The following is a 10376-nucleotide window of genomic DNA, read 5'->3' on the forward strand; positions in this document are numbered from 1 at the left end:
AGTCAGATTCCTGCCCCTACGTTAGTGGTTAGAGGAATGAGTGTCTATATCAGTGCAGGGCTGGCAAGCCATGGCAGCTCCCATGGACCCAAAGTGCGGCTCGCTACCTTCCCTCTAAGCTGTGTGGCCACACAGCAGGTTAGAAATAGCTGTGCAGCAGCTCTAAAGAGCCCCGCAGCAGGGACTTGGAGAGGAGAGAGGTGGGGGGAGAGTGGGAACTGGGGAGGGGAGCAAGTTGGGGCATGCAGGGCTCTGTGGGCCTCTCCCCTGGCCCCGGAGCTTCCTGCTGCCAGAGGGAAGAGAGGGGCCCCTCCCCCAGAGCTATGTGCTGCCTGCCGGCAGGAAGAGACAAACACCTTCCCCAGACCTAGCTGCTGCTGGTGGGGAGATGGCTGGGGGCAGTCCTCTGGCCCCAGCCCTGGGGTAGCCTGCACCCCAAACTCCTCATCCCTTGACCCACCCCAGAGCCCACACCCCCAGCCAGTGCCCTCACCCCCTCCCCGCATCCCAACCCTCTTCCCAGCCCTTAGCTCCCTCCCAAACCCCTCATCCCCAGCTCCACCCTAGAGCCCTCACTCCTGTCAGAAAAACGAAAAGAAAACAGAGGAACAAATTGACCAACGAACATTTGGCCTGCCTTACTGGGCTTGCGATGACAGATTATGAATACTGCGTGAACAAAGTCAAGGAGGAACAGGCACACTTCCGCTCATCCAGTTTTTAAAGTAAGTTTTGCATTCTTCTGCTCTTAAAATGTTTATTCGCAGAGGTGCCTTTTTAATTCCATATATTCTCCTGGTTATTATTGTATAAATTGTTTTACTGTACAAGTAGCCTGTTTTAGTTACACGAGTGGCTCTGTAACATTACATCGTTAAGGAGTTGTACGCACTTGGTTAATTTAGTAGCTGGTGTGGCTCTCACACTGAAGGTTTTTTGCCAAAGTGGCTCCACTTCAAAAAGAGCGAAGAGCACGGCCCTACAGTGTCAGTTAGAGTGTCTGCAGCTGGGGCTGTCAACAGCCACTGTCTTGGTACCTGCTGACCAAAGCTAACTAGGTCCGACTTCACTCTGTTCTCTTTAGCCAGCGCTACAAGAAACACCAAATCCCAGAGATATATTGCTGTGGGCTGGCAAAATGTCACTGAAATTTGTGTGTGTAGGCAGGGGCAGCTCCAGGCTCCAGCATGCCAAGCGCGTGCTTGGGGTGGCATGCCATGGGGGGGCGCTCTGCTGGTCACCGGGAGGGCGGCAGGCAGGCAGCCTTCGGTGGCATACCTGCAGAGGGTCTGCTGGTCCTGTGGCTTCGATGGAGCCGTGAGACCAGTGGATCCTCCGCAGACACGCCTGCAGGAGGTCCACCGAAGTCGCGGGACCAGCTGACCCTCCACAGGCATGCCTGCGGGACGTCCATCAGAGCTGCGGGACCGGCGACCGGCAGAGCACCCCCGCGGCATGCCGCTGTGCTTGGGGCAGCGAAATGTCTAGAGCCGCCCCTGAGTGTAGGGCCCCCTTCGTTTGGGACAAATGTAAGAAACAACATGGGCCTCAACCCAAAACACAGGCAAGTCACTGCCCAGAACAAAGGCACACCTGAGTCTGTGTGCAGATGGCATTGCCTCAGTAGTGTCTGTGTGTGTGAGAAGGGAAGAAGCACAAGAGTGATAGCAGAAAGCCAGACACAGCTGAACATGCACAGAAAGCATGACCCTAATAAGAAGTTAGAGAGGGATCTTTTGGGCAGAGGGCTTGCTGAAAAAAGCTTGAAACTGTGAGCAAAGAAACTGTCTCCTGTTGCTTGGTTCCTCCTGTGCTCAGGGGAACAGGACTTGGTACATTCTTTGTAAGAGAGACAGAATTGCATCAAAGAAACCGGCCCCATCGTCAATTTCTCATCTTAACAGAAACAGCTGGCAGGGCCCCAGGCTTTGGCTAGCTGTGCAGGGTAACGCTGAGAAATGAATGCCGGTATGTCCCACGTTCTCCACATGTGGGTTACATTTATTGTTTTTAGGTGTGGCAGTTGTGCAAGCGGAGATAAGGAGAATGAAAGCTCCTGGTCTAGGAAATAAATTGCTTATCAGCCAAGGCCAGAAAGGAAAATCAGAAATCTTTCCCCTGCAGCTGCTTGTTGCACAATCCCTAGGGGCACTGGAAGGATGAATTAGTGGTTTGCCTTCCGCTGACTCATTAGGTATTAACTACAGATGCAGGGTGGGTGGCACCAGACAAACCAAGCCAGCCTCGTAGGTGCTAGACTCGTGTCAAGGGCCTTGCCTCTTTCAAAAGCCTCATGGAGAGTAGAATCTTGCTCTGGTTCCATCTCTGCTCCTTTCACACCAGAGGCATCTCTCCAAGGACATTACTGGCACACAGGAGAGCCGGTGTATTGAAGCAAGTCTGTTTACCTTGAGCCAGCTGCAGTGGCACTGAGCCAAACACCCCATCGCCTTCCTCTGTGAGTAGATGCAGCTCAAGTAGTAATTAAACCAGATGTTTCTCAGGAGGGATGTAGCAAACAGCATCTGCTAGAGGAGAGTGACTGGAATAGGACTGAGGAAGGGTGGTTCTATTGCAGGCTCAGTCACTGGCCTGGGTCCTCCCAGCACAGCCACAATGCACGCCACTGGCCTATACTGCTTAGACTCTGCTCCTCTGGGCACAGCAGAACACCAGAGGAACACAGGCTACCCATTGTGTGGGGATTTAAAGCCCAACTGGCAGCAGGAACAGTGCCATTCCTTTGAAATGAGGAGGGGAAAAGGCAGAAAATCTGCACCCAGCGGGAGGATGAGCATGCTTCTTCCATGGCAGTTCTGGGGGAGTTTGGGGCAGCAGAACTCAGGAGATTGATGGGGGCATGAATGGTGGATCTGCCGCTATGCAAGACCTGCCAGCTGAAATGCCACCCCATGGACATACTGGATGTGCAATAGCCGCAGAGCCTAGTGCAATGGAAGTAGAGCATTTCCCTCACCTCAGGAGGCGGAGCCATCCAGCTGGCACAATTGGTCATGTGTTTATCCTTGGCTTTTGCCTCACTTACCATGTAAGTGCTATGAAGCATGTGAGAGGAGCTAAGGGAGGGTAATGTGGATTCCTTTCCTTATCAGGCTTTGAAAATTACCTTTGATTGAGGTCCAAGACTTGATATACTAAGCACTGGACCAGTGCCAGAACAATACAGGAAACCTGTGGACCAGGTATAGGCATGACTGGTTCAAGGGCTGAGATCACATACAATTCCAGCACTGAGTGACATGCTGTATAAAGCAGTAGGGGCTTTCGAGCTTGGAGGCGCTCATGTTCCCTGGGCTGTGGTTATTCCATGGCACAAGCAGGAAGTGTGGGTGGGTGGCTAATTGCACGCCAAAAATGGAATGAACCCTTGTGCAGACTAAGTCCTCTCTGAACAGGGGTGAATTTCATCCGGCATGAGTGAGCACTACAGAAAATATACAACTTATCCCTGTAACAGGGTAGCTCATCCCTTAATGGCTGGAGTGCCTAGGGCTAGCCCAGACTGCTTCCTAAAGGAGAGTAGCTCAGTCCCTATAAAGAGCAGCAGGAGGCTGCAGTAGCAGAGCTCTGAGACACAGGCTGGAGACAGAAGGAAGGAGAGTAGCTCTTGCAGAAACTTTGCAGTCTGCCCAGCTCTGGGAAAGAGGGCTGGGAACTCCCTGGCTAAGGGGAGAGAGACATTGAACTAGGTTCAAGAGGGCCTCTGTGTACTCGAAGAATTAATGAGTTGGACCCCACATGGGGACTGCTTGAACTTCCTTTGGGCTGTTGAGTTTGCGTAAGGGCTCCTGTGAAGGAGACAACAGGGCAGAGCACTGCATAGCAACTGTTAGCCATGAGGGGGCACTTGGGAGGCAGCCAACCCTGCGGCAGTTCTGCAGAAAAGGCCCTGGGGATTGCAGTGGATGAGAAGCTGGATATGAGTCAGCAGTGCGCCCTTGTTACCAAGAAGCCCAAAGGCATATTGGGCTGTATAAGTAGGGGCGCTGCCTGCAGATGGAGGGAAGTGATTATTCCCCTATATTCAGCACTGGTGAGGCCACACCTAGAGCACTGCATCCAGTTTTGGTCCCCCCACTACAGAAAGGATGTAGACAAATTGGAAAGAGTCCAGCGGAGGGCAACAAAAATGATATGGGGGCTGGGGCACATGACTTACAAGGAGAGGCTGAGGGAACTGGGATTGTTTAGTCTGCAGAAGAGAAAAGTGAGGCGGGATTTGATAGCTGCCTTCAACTACCTGAAGGGGGGTTTCCATAGAAAAGAGGATGGAGCTAGACTGTTCTCAGTGGTACCCGATGACAGAACAAGGAGCAATGGTCTCAAGTTGCAGTGGGGGAGGTTTAGGTTGGATATTAGGAAAAACTATTTCACTAGGAGGGCGGTGAAGCACTGGAATGGCTTCCCTAAGGAGGTAGTGGAATCTCCTTCCTTAGACGTTTTTAAGGTCAGGCTTGACAAAGCCCTGGCTGGGATGATTTAGTTGGGGATTGGTCCTGCTTTGAGCAGGGGGTTGGACTAGATAACTCCTGAGGTCCCTTCCAGCCCTGATATTCTATGATTCTATAGCTTTCCACCTACAGATCTCCAGGTGCTTTATGAAGGCCAGTCTCAAAGGAGGGGTGTGCCCCTACAGGCAGGGTGGGGCTGTGGCCTCAAGCAATGGTGCACAGCACCTATGTTCAGAGCTGTGTCGGCCATGGCTGAGCACATGCCAGCCAAGCAAATTAGCAAAGAGGCTAATGCCCCCAAGCACCCCTCCACTGACAGCTGGACCAGCAACTACAGCTCGGAAGGAGGTGCTGTCTGTGGAGGGGGGCCAGAGGGTTTGTGAAAGAGGGAAGACGGCAAGGTGGAGGCGGGTGGGAAGGAGTTCAGTGCAGTTCAACTCAATCCTTTGAGTTCAGTCGAGTGGATGTTTCTCTCTGGCCAAGCGTGTTGTCCCTTGTAGTGGCTGGTCCACGGGAAAAGGTGAGAGCCTAATACGAACAGCGTTGATCCTTTTTAGCCAGAGTGCTGGAAACCTGAGAATAAAGGTCCTGGGTTCATTTCCCCGTGACTGCTAGTGCCTGTGCTGAAGTAGAATTCATAAAAATATTGCAGAAGATTCCTCCTTCAGCACAGGCACTGGCAGTCATGGGGAAATGAACCCAGGGCCTTTATTTTCAGAGCCCCAGACATGATGCTTTTCTGATCAGCTGCGTGCCATTCTAGGGGGTGTGATATAGCACAGCAGAGGGCAGCAGGAGAGTGATCGATGGGAGATACATAAGCCCCAGGATGATGAGACCCTTACTCCCTGTACAGGGAAGAGAGGCTGCTACAGATTAATTCGAGCACCTGAAACCAATTAAGCCAATTAGAGCACCTGAAGCCAGTCACCTGATAAGCCCCCCCCCCGCCCCGCCGCTTCAATCAGACAGTTGGAGGAGTTGAAGCAGAGTGGTTTGTGTTGGAGCGGAGAGCAGTTTGGAGAAGTGCTGTGCAGAGCCAGAAGACCAAGACCCTAGGTAAAGGGAAACCTGGCTGTGCAGAGCAGAGGGACTCTACAGACACAAGTGGAGAGAGGTTAGGAAACCCCACAAGCTGAAGGGCTGGAGATGGAAGTAGCTCAGGGGAAGGAATTGCTAGTTCAAGTGGTTCACCGCTATCCCTAGGGCTCTTGGGCTGGGACCCAGAGTAGAGGGTGGGCCAGGGTCCCTCCCTCTTCACTCCCCTTTTCTGGAACACTAGTGGGACAGTTGATACCCCAGTTCAGGGGTGAGAAATGGCACCCTGAACCCCCACAAGAGGAGAAAGTGTGGGACCCATCATAATAATGCCAGCAATTTGCCACAGGGGGGACCCTACCACTACCTCACCACTGTCCATGGACACCCGCAAGGGTGGAGTCTCACGCAATACAGATGAGGATTTTGTGGATGATGAGGAGGAGAATGTGCAGCAGACAAGCAGAGAATCTGTTCTCCCCGGCAGCCAGGACCTTTTCATCACCCTGGAGCCAATACCCTCCCAGAGTGAATTGTTCCTGGACCTGAAGATGGAGAAGGTATCTCTGGTGAGTGCCCATTTGTAACTACACTATAGGGGTTAAAAGCAATTGTGTTTAATGTTTGATTTGCCCTGAAGAACTGGGATGCATTTGTGGCCAGTACAGCCACTGGAAAAGTCTGTTAACATGTCTGGGGATGGAGCGGGAATTCTCCATGGACATCTCCATGAAGCTGTCCTGGAAGTACTCTGAAAGCCTTTGCAGAAGTTTTCTGGGGAGGGCTGCCTTATTTCGTCCTCCATGGTAGGACACTTTACCATGCCAAGCCAGTAGCAAGTGGACTGGAATCATTGCAGCACAACACATGACAGCGAATGGTCCTGGGTTTTGATCGCATTCATGCAACATTTGATCTTTATCTTTCTGTGTCAGCCTCAGGAGATGATACCATTCATGCTCACCTGGTTGAAATAGGGAAAGTTTTCTAAGAGAACAGTAATGTCCTCTGTTTGGTGATCCCCAGCACATTAAACCCTGGGCATGCTGGGCTGTTTGTGCTTGGCTAAAAGGGATCATGCTGGAGAACAGCCATGCAGGGGAGGGTGGAGGGAGAGGTGTGCTGCACATCCACCCAGAAACCCGCAGCCCCTCCTTTTAAACGGCAAAACCAAGTGGCATTGGTTGCTATGAGAAAGGAGGGTGCTGCAGTTTAAAACCATTCCCGCATGTTATGAATGCAGAAGCCAACCCCACGTACCCTTTGGCTTACCATGGCTGCCTGGAAACTGAACTCTGTTGCCCAGCCATGTGTGAAGGTCACCATACCAGCAGGCGCTCAATACAAAAGGCAAAATGCGACTTTGTACCTAAAACATGTGCTGTCTGCTGTGAATTGCTTGATTCACTGTGAAAGGGTCTCCTTTTTGTTCTCAGAAATGTATCATCTTAAATTCTACTCTCCCTTGTTCCCCCTCTGCAGCTGCAAATGTTTCTGTGCTCTCCGTATCAACTCCGTCCCTGGGGTTATCGCAGATTAGAAAAAACGCACTCGTGATGACGTTTTCAGAGCTCCTGCAGTCCTCCCGCACTGATAGGGCACAGCTGAATGCATGGAGGCATTCAGTGGCAGAGCCCAGGAAGGCATACAGTGAGTGTGATCGGAACACGCAGGAGGAGATGCTGAGGCTAATGGGGAAGCAAACGGACATAATGAGGCATCCAGTGGAGCTGCAGGAAAGGCAACTAGAGTACAGACCCCCACTGCATCCATTGTGTAACTGCCTACCCTCCTCGCCAAGTTCCATAGCCTCCTCACCCAGATGCCCAAGAATGTGTGTATATGTGTGTGTGTGGGGGGGTGCTCCAGGCACCCACCCACTCAACTCCAGAGGATGGCCCAAGCAACAGATGGGTGTCATTCAAACAACTTTGATTTGTAGTGTGGCTAGAATAAGCAATGTGGCCTTGTCCTTCCCATCTCCCCCACCAGGGCAGGTCTTAACTTGGTATTCCTGTGCTTCAGGGCGGGGGACAGCAAGTCACAAAGTTCCATGAAAGTGGCCTTATGCATGCGAAAGTTTCACAGCCACTGGGAATCATCCCAGACCCGCAACACTATGCGGTCCCACCAGTCTGTGCTTGTTTGCCAGCCCCAGAATAAGTGTTCCACTGTATCAACATGCCCCAATGCCGCCATGATATCCCAGTCGCTACATCCCATGGTTTCAGGAACATCTGTGTCCATGTCCTCCTCACAATCTTCCTCATGCCGCCAGCTCCTAGCTAGGCTCTGCACAGAATAGTGCGTGAGGTGTTTACAATGCTCACAAAAGCAGTGTGCAGCTGAGCGGGCTCCATGCTTGCCGTGCTATGGCGTCTGCAGGGGTAACCCAGGAAAAAAGGTGTAACACGATTGTTTGCCGTTGCTTTCAAGGAGGGAGGGCGGGGAAACTGACGACATGTACCCGAACCCACCCGCGACAGTGTTTTTGCCCCATCAGGCATTGGGAGCTTAACCCAGAATTCCAAGGGGCAGGGGGACTGTGGGATAGCTACCCACAGTGCACCACTCTGTGAGTCAGTGCTAGCCATGGTATTGAGGATGGACTCCGCCGACCTAATGTGCTTGGTGGGAACATGCACAATTGACTGTATAAAATCGGTTGCTAAAGATCGAATTCTATAAAATCGACCTAATTTCATTGTGTAGACATGCCCTAAAATGAAGCTCCCGCCATGTAACACCCCCACTACACCAACTTAATTCCAACTCTGTGAGAGGTGCAGCACTTAGGTCGATGTAGTGAGGTTGATGCAGTGTCAGGGCTAGTCTACACTGGCTGCCGCGGCAGCGCTTTAAAGTGCCTTGTGTGGTTGTGGTGCAGCGCTGGGAGAGCTCTCCCAGCACTCTAAAAACCCCACCTCAGCAAAGGGCGCAGCTCCCTACACTGGTGCTTTACAGCACTGCAACTTGCTGCACTCGGAGGGGGGTGTTAATTGCCAGTGTAGACAAGCTCTCAGTGTCAACACTGTGTTGCTTACATTGACTGGTGCTGCCTTTCAGAGGCCGTCCCGCACTACCCCCTGCTGACAGTTCAATCGGTGCAAGTTTGTAGTGTAGACTTGCCCTGGGGGTATGTCAGTACTTACAATTCTTCCTACCTAGCACTGTCTATATGGGGACTTAGCTCGGCTTAACAACACTACTGTGGGACGTGGATTTTTCACATCTCTGACCGATGTAGTTTAAACGGAGCTAATTTGCTAGTGTAGACTAGGTCTGAGATGGAAGCCTGAACGGCGGGTTCACTGTTCCCCTGGCTGGGCCCTGGGCTGGACTGACCAGGATGGGCTGCGCTTTCATCTTCAGGTCTCTGGGCTAACCCGGGGCTTCCTATGCTGAGCTCCAGCTGCTGACTAAACCCGACTGATGTGACAGCGCTGGCTGAGGGGTGTTAATCCCTGCACAGTGCACAAGTCTCCACGGGAGTCTGGCTCAGTGGGACTCGTTGCACAGAGCTCCCAGTGGAGCCCCAGAAGTCCAGTCTAGGAGGTGGTCAGGCAGGGGGCCCTGCCCTGGAGGAAGAGTGAGACCCCTGTGGGAGGTGGTCTAGCCCACTGAACGGTTCCTCCTAGAGACTGTTCCAAAGCTGGGTCTGTAGCACCGATCCTCTGGATCAACAACACTGCACAGCTCTGTCATTTTCTTTCTGTTTTTTTTAACACTGCATAATATTTGGTGTTTTCCTTAAATCCCCAGCTCCAGGAGTCACGTGAATACATCAGAATCTCAGCCCCTCCCCCACCCCTCCTTTAAAGCAAGTTGCTAGCTCACTTGGCTGTGAGGAAAGCTTGAAAATGTGATTCCTAAAGGCTCAAAACCAGAAGGCAAACAAAGAGAATCTAACACTGATTCTCTTTAAAAAAATCTCATGATTTTGGGGGGCCTAACTCATGATTTTTGAATGCTGAATTTTTTCTATACTGATTCCTACTGGGAGCCACATGGCGGAGATGGCGCTGCCTGTATTTTTGCTGTAATTTTAAAATTCACTAATGCTTTGCCCTCCCTCTTTCCTCTTGCAGAGTTCTGACCTCCCGGAGATGCTGTTCCCAAGCAGAGGTGCTAGCCCTGAGCCGTGCCCGAGGTGGGTTAGGGCTAATAAGAGCCGTATATGGCTTTTAAGTGATAAATTACCTGCTCGTGTTTTTTCTTTGCATTTGTTCTGGGAGGGCTGAGTTAGTCCAGCCAGACTTGTCTTCCGGTTCTTGTGCACTGCTTGTCCTGGCCTTTGTTCCTATTATTACCAGTAATTAGTGCATTAGTGTGTCAGGCCAGTGGTGAGCTGGAGCCGGTTCGCACTGGTTTAGAAACTGGTGTAGAACCAGTTATTAAAGGGGCCGGCGGGTTGGCAAACTCCAGTCTACTGGCCACATCCGGCCCGCAGGACTGTCCTGTCCGGCCCACCTGAGCTGCCAGCGGAGGAGGCTCCCCCAGCCTCTCCCCCACTTCCCTTCCCCCCCTTGCAGAGCCCCAGTATGCCACACCGCCGGTGCCAGCACTCTGGGCAGCTCTGCAGCTCCTGCTGCTTTGAGCGGCATGGTAAGGGGATGTGGCTGCGAGCTCCAGTGGGTCTCGCGACATCCATATACACTGCCCTGAGCAGCATGGTAAGAGGGCTGGGCCGGGGCTGGGAAGAGGGCTTGGATAAGGGTCAGGGAGCGGTTGGAAGGGGCAAAGGTTCTGGGGGAGCGGTCAGGGGACGGGGAACAGGGGGTATTGGGTAGGTGTGGGAGTTCCAGGGGTCTGACGGGATGGTGGTGGATGGGGTCAGGGCAGTCAGGGGACAGGTAGCAGGGCGAG

General features: G+C 52.4%; 1 long non-coding RNA gene across 1 annotated transcript in view; it reads left to right on the forward strand.

Moving 5' to 3' along the window:
* The first annotated feature begins 1387 nt into the window (after positions 1-1387).
* The window catches only part of LOC142045874 (uncharacterized), a 230983-nt gene continuing 221994 nt past the window's right edge, over positions 1388-10376 (forward strand). The window contains exon 1 of the long non-coding RNA XR_012654783.1: positions 1388-1408. This is a non-coding gene — a long non-coding RNA (uncharacterized LOC142045874). The remainder of the gene's footprint in view (positions 1409-10376) is intronic.

Source organism: Chelonoidis abingdonii, chromosome 23 (assembly GCF_003597395.2).
Source record: "Chelonoidis abingdonii isolate Lonesome George chromosome 23, CheloAbing_2.0, whole genome shotgun sequence".
NCBI classification, from domain to species: Eukaryota; Metazoa; Chordata; order Testudines; family Testudinidae; genus Chelonoidis; species Chelonoidis abingdonii.